The sequence below is a fragment of the Sinocyclocheilus anshuiensis genome, unplaced genomic scaffold (genome assembly GCF_001515605.1).
Source record: "Sinocyclocheilus anshuiensis isolate Anshui unplaced genomic scaffold, SAMN03320099.WGS_v1.1 scaffold284, whole genome shotgun sequence".
Lineage (NCBI taxonomy): Eukaryota > Metazoa > Chordata > Actinopteri > Cypriniformes > Cyprinidae > Sinocyclocheilus > Sinocyclocheilus anshuiensis.
The window spans coordinates 2,492,458-2,498,804 of record NW_015554266.1 but is presented as its reverse complement, the minus strand read 5'-3'; positions in this window follow the sequence as shown (position 1 = coordinate 2,498,804).

Sequence of the window (6,347 nt, the reverse complement as noted above, 5' to 3'; positions counted from 1 at the left end):
ACACGCACCGTGACAATACTGTATGTAATATGTTGCTTTTAGATAAATCGCTCGGAGGGGTTTGACCAATCAGTTAGACAGACAGACTACTAGGTTATTTATTTGTACAAATCACCCAAGCACCCAAATCCTAGCCATTTCTAATATTCATTTGATTAATATTGCTAAATATTATTAAATTGTAACGAAGTTAAAGACCCATCTTTGATTGCCAAAATAATTCCTGGTGCAGTTCCCTGCAGCCAATTAGATTTCACGTAGCATTTTCACCGGTCAGTCCTGGAAGTCTGATTGGTTGATAACTTTTGACAACGTTTAGTCCAGGTGCAAAAATTATTTATTTCTATCGCAAGAGCATGGAGAGATTTGAGAGTGCACAGGACACAGTTTGAGCACGTACATATGCACACTTTGAGCGAGAGGAGAGATTTGCGATTGCCACGGACACGTTTTAAGTGCGCGCACACCCTCTGGGCGAGAGCAGCGTATATCTGAGAGCACGCGTCCGGTTTTGTGCGAGAGCAAAGGAAATCCGCGTACGAGCGCAGAGATTCGCACCCACGCATAAAATTAATGTACTTTCGCGCTACAACAGTGCACTCTCGACATTTGTCAGTAAAATAACGCCATCATTTTCCCTTATCAAAAGTGTGGGGGTCGATTGCTGTCTTTTCAAAACTGAGGAGGTCATGACCTCCCCCTGTCCCCCGTGTCAACGGCGCGCCTGCCCCCACCTAATGTCGCCCATGGATACACACATAACCAAAGCATTTGTTGGTTCACTTGATGCTGCATCAGTAGCTGACGCTAGGGGACCACTACACCACAGCGTCTTACTATGAAGTGGCTGCCAGTTTATCAGCCTGTGAAAAATATATAGTTACACAGACTGGCAAAAATTAAAAACTGACACCTGTTCAGACAGACAAAACCTGGGAACCAGGAATCAGATAAACATCCATGTTGTAAAATCTGGTAAAAGTGTGAGGAGAGGCACAGTCTGCTGTTACACAAATGTTTCAAAGATGTACCCTTAAACAAAGCCTGAAAGCGGCACCTTACTAGAGTATACTTGAATACTAAGAGGCAAAAATGACCTCATGGAAGATCCACCTCTTCCCTGCTAGACCTCTGCCATTGAAACAACCTTAAACTGGAAAGCTTTTCCAAAAAAAACCTGAGGAACTTCCTGTGTTTCTGAGGTTTGCTTTAGGGGTGGAATATTGAGTTCTTCCTCTTGACCTAGCCTTATCGCTTTGCACCTTCACAAAGTGTACTCAATTACATAGATGACTGGCCCAGCTGGAGGAGTTTGCAGCTCATCATTGAGATGTCATCCTGGCTTACTTGAGGTGGGTTTTTGAGATTGAACCACAATAAAAGTGTGTTGCGTCTCAGACAGACAACAGTTTTTCTTGTTGTGGTATGGGACTCGACCACAATGCAGGCCATTTCTGTCCATCAATACCAGAAACATTTGGTTCTTATTTCTGCAGCTGTCAACGTAATACCGTTGAGTTTACCGCACATGAGGCCCATCCAGTGGTGGCTCAGGAGGAGGGGGTTCCACCCCTTGTGCAATCCCCTGCATATAATGAGGGTTACACAGTGAGGGCTTCATACCTTCATACCTTTTCTATTTGGAGAAGTCCCAGGCTTCTGATCTTGGGTCCCTCACTTGGTGCGTGTTGCGTTCACAAGACTAACACAATGAATGTCTCTCTCAAGGGCCATCCAACTTGTGGGCACTAGGAAGGCCCTCATCTCTTGTGGCACATAAATTGTCTGGAAATTAGGCCTGTGATTCTAGCATCGAAACACTTCCTCCCAGACCTCATGGGCTACCATGTGTTGGTGTGGACGAACAGCACATCGGTAGTCACCTACAAAAATCATGGGCTGCATTCAGGCCCCCTTTTCATGTTGATGCTTAGGGCTGAGGATAAACTTCTCTCCCTGAATGCAGTTGACATTTCTGGGCACCTGAATTGGTGAGCAGACATCCTGTCGAGATAGGGGCAGAGGCAGATATTGTCAACTCCATCCGGAAATGGCATAGTACATATGAAAAAGGTACAGCCGAGTGGAAGTGGGCTTGTCCCTTCTGGTTCACACCACTGGGGTTGGATGCCATGGTACCGAAGTGGCCAAGGCTGCGTCTGTACATATTTCCCCAAATGCTCTGCTACTAGGAATTCTAGTGATGGTTTGTCAAAACAAAGTACGTCTGATAATCGTAGCTCCATTCTGTCCATCCTGAGTAAGGTTTTCGGATGTGGTGTCTCTCCTGGAAGGCTCTCCGTGAGAGATTCCAACCAGGAGGGACATTCTGTCTCAGGTTCGGGGGACAATCATTCACCCCGACTGGAGATTTATGGCGCTTTTCCACTGCATGGTACGGCACAGTACGACCGCTAGATTTAAATCAGCACAGCCAGCGAAGGATCGAACGCAACTGTTTTGAACGAGCGCACCTTTAAGTGGTGTCTCTTTTGCAATGTGAAGAGAGTCACTTGAATTCAATTCAATTCAATTCAAGTTTATTTGTATAGCGCTTTTCACGATACAAATCGTTGCAAAGCAACTTTACAGCAAATTAGGTTTCTACAATATTTAGTAGTAGCTTATCAGTGGTGACTGTCAGTTAATGTACATATGGCAGAAATGTATGGAAAAATCAATTAAAGACGTAATCAAACAGACGAACACTATTAACAGCAATTATTATATGATGCAATCAAACTTATAGCAAAATTTCGTAGTTCTGTATGTTGTTTCATGGTTGGCATCATCTGAGGTCCTCTGAGGGGTTGGTATCATCTCTTCTCAGGTGTTCTGGATTCAGTTAGCTGCCCAGTTGGTTTATTGCTGGAATTCTTACCAGAGTCTCTCAGCAGGTCTGACCCCTTCTACCTTGAAGTTTTACTTGGCCACCCCTTGCCATGTTCACAACGACGGGTTTCTGTGGGGGGATGCAACTCCTTGTATCTCATTTCCTGCGTGGTGACAGGCAGCTTAGGCTTATCTACAGATCATGAGTTCCTTCCTGGGATCTTTTCATCGACCACTCAGACTGGTGGTGTATAACCAATCAACTTTTTGTCTGCTTTGGCTGGCACAACCAACTATCCACTGCCACCAAACAGACCATGACACATTGGGTTTCTAATGCAATTTATTTTGCCTACGAGGCACACAGAATCGCTTCGCATCTAAGCATCAGAGGCCTGGACTGTAGCTGCTTAAAAGGCATTATCAAGAGGTATGCTTATGCAGGATGTTTGTGCTGCAGCAGGCTGGTCCTCTCTGCACTCGTTCATTAGGTTTTATAGTGGATTCAGCCCCAGGATCCCAAGTTCTTCTAGGCTGATTCATTCCTGTAACCACATGTTTGTGCTTGTGTATACAGTCTTTTGGGGCTTACATACATTCAGGGTTATGTACGTGACCCGCTTGCCTGAGAAGGGAAAAAAGATGCTGCTCTCTGAAGGCATTGTTGCACTGAATCGGGGAGAGAAAAGTGTTGTTCAAAAGGTACAGTTACGCTATTGCTGTCTGAAACGCTAAATGCAGAAAAGCAGAATCCCAAGAACAGTGTGGAGAAAGGCAGATATCCTTAAATGATCTCATACAGTTCTTTGATTAGCCCATCCAAAAACAGAAGAATGTACAATATGAGTGGCACCCTGTTGTAATCATGAGCACCATTCCCATTCTCCAAAGGCATTACTGCATGGAGCATGAGCGAGAAATTCTTTCATTTTCAAAATATCAAAATATGGGCGGTTTATCAAGTCCATTAAAACGCAGTCTATCACAACATTGAGTGAGCCTTTGAACGGGTACTCATGATCTACATAAACACATGAACAGGAAACAAATGCTACATAATGTGATAAATATAAATACAATTATTATGTTTTTCTAAACATTTGTATATTTACGTGTGTGTGAGTTTATGTGTTTGTGTGTGTGCACATCTTTATATGTACTATACTACACTACACATATGTGTGTGTGTGAGAGTGTGTGTACATGAAAAAGCTGAGGGACGCAGGTGCACACCCTCTGTACACTCCACAGTAAAGAGGGCAGCTGCTGTGAATCAAATATTCCCCCACGTCTCTGCAGCCTAACTTAGACTAATCACTTGTACTTGTACGTCAGCAAAGCCACACAGAGGTGCTCTCACAAGGGACAGGATGAGGAGAAGAGAGAGATGAGGAGAAGGATGAAAGGGGGATGTAAGGAAAGAAGGAAGTGTGGATATAATGTACTGAGAGAAAATTAGAAGAGAAGATTATGGAATGACTAATGATTAGTAATTATCTAATAAGCTCTCAGTCACCCATACATGATTTGATGAATTTATATGAAACACTTACAAGTAACATTTACTGAAAACATCCAGATTTCACATACAAAGATGATCTTTGGTCTGCACTTTCAGAAAATAACTGATATTTCTCTGTTGATTTGAAAGGATCCTTAAACTAAATGTCATATTCCACAAACAGGGTACAATCTATATACGTATCTATGTAAGTTTTTATTTTATTTTATTTTATTTTCAATGAAGTGTCAGTTAAAAGAAGTAGACTAACCTAGACCTGATAACAAACAAACAAAAAAATAATTAAACATAAAAAATGTAGTTTCCAGATCTCAAACAAAATATTATTTTACAGACTCTTTTATTTACTGTTAATCTTATATAATGGCAATTTTTGCCAAACTGGAACATTGGTAAAAAAAAACCTGTTAATGGTGGTACCCCTTTAAAAGGTACACTTATATTGTATACACTTACATTTATATTGGTGCCTAAGTAATACATATTAATACAATTTGAAAGGGTATCAGACCAGTGACAGCTTTTGTACCTTTTTCACTTTTCTGAGAGTGTATAATAATTTTGTAAAATCATCATATCTATAAATTCAAAAGCTGTTACTCAGTAAGGCCTAGCTAGCATAGGACCATATGTGGGTTTGTAATTAATAATAAAAAAAAAAAACTAACAACAACTTTGGTTATCGCATGGTAATACATGACAAACAGTAAACAAACATGACAATTTTCTTCATTATGGAAGTTCATTATGGTTCCTTTTTATGCAGGGAAAATCAGAGGACAGCAATATACAATAGCATTAGTAGCTTTAGGGAATATGCCAGACATCCGCCTGCTTCCTACATTTTGCGTCTTGAGCCAAACACCAGTGCTTCTAATAGAGTGAGTGATTCAGTTTTAGGTCGATCTTTTCTGAATTAAAACTACTTTTAGTGCTTTCACTGGTGTTTGGTAAGAGAAATCCTACACTGAGAGATGTAAAAGCAAAACACGTTTTTTAGAGGGAAATACTACCTTTGATTCAACGGTTGTGTTGATATTGCATTTCTGCACTATTCCACCTAATTCAGCAGATGCCAAATGGGTAATTCAGCTTCTCTGTCTGAAGGACAGACATAACTAAACCAAACGTGTGAGAGATGTTATTTGGAACATGCACAGCCCAAGTAGATTAGAAAATTTAAATCCAAGCAAGCTCCACTCAACAGTAGGCCAACAAGGCAACAAAAGAGGCACACTCAGCGCCTGAATCAAAGTCAACACTCCAAATTTAGCCTTGGACATTCAGAGCTATCCTCAATGAAATGAGAAATAGAGCTTTTATGAGTGCAAATGAATGGCTGACACATCAGACTATTAGCAGAAAGAGACTGTATGTGAGGTAATTTTAGGATATAGCAGCTTTTGGATGAAGTTGATTCACATGAATTATTTGTGTTTAAAAGTCTTTATTTGGTGGATAATGGTATACATTTCCCCAGATGAGCATAAGAAAAAAAAATGATTTGATGTAGTGTAAAGGTTCCAAAACAGTTCTTCGAAAATGCTGTGCCAGCTTTATGTTAATATACAATGCAAATCTGCATTGCATTTCAAATGTAGGGATGTAACATGCCTGTGCATGTGAGATGGTATTTTTTTTATTCATATTTCAGACACAAATAAAATCTTTTGGATTCCAACTTGTGCTTCCAGCCAGAGACTGTGGAATCTATGCAAGTATATAGATAATTAACAAGCAAACAAATGCTGTTTGTCACTTAGATGACAAATTAGGCCATTTTATTATGCATATTTTGGTTATAGTTCATCTCTCTACAGTATCCACAATACATTAAACATGGATGATAACAATGCTGCTGGTTCATTTTCAGAAATATGGCTTAATTTGTCTGATAATTAAGAGGATAATGAACTTTATTCATATAATACTGAAGTTTACTTACATTATTTGCCACAAACCACAAGAATACTGACTATAAATCAATTTTTAC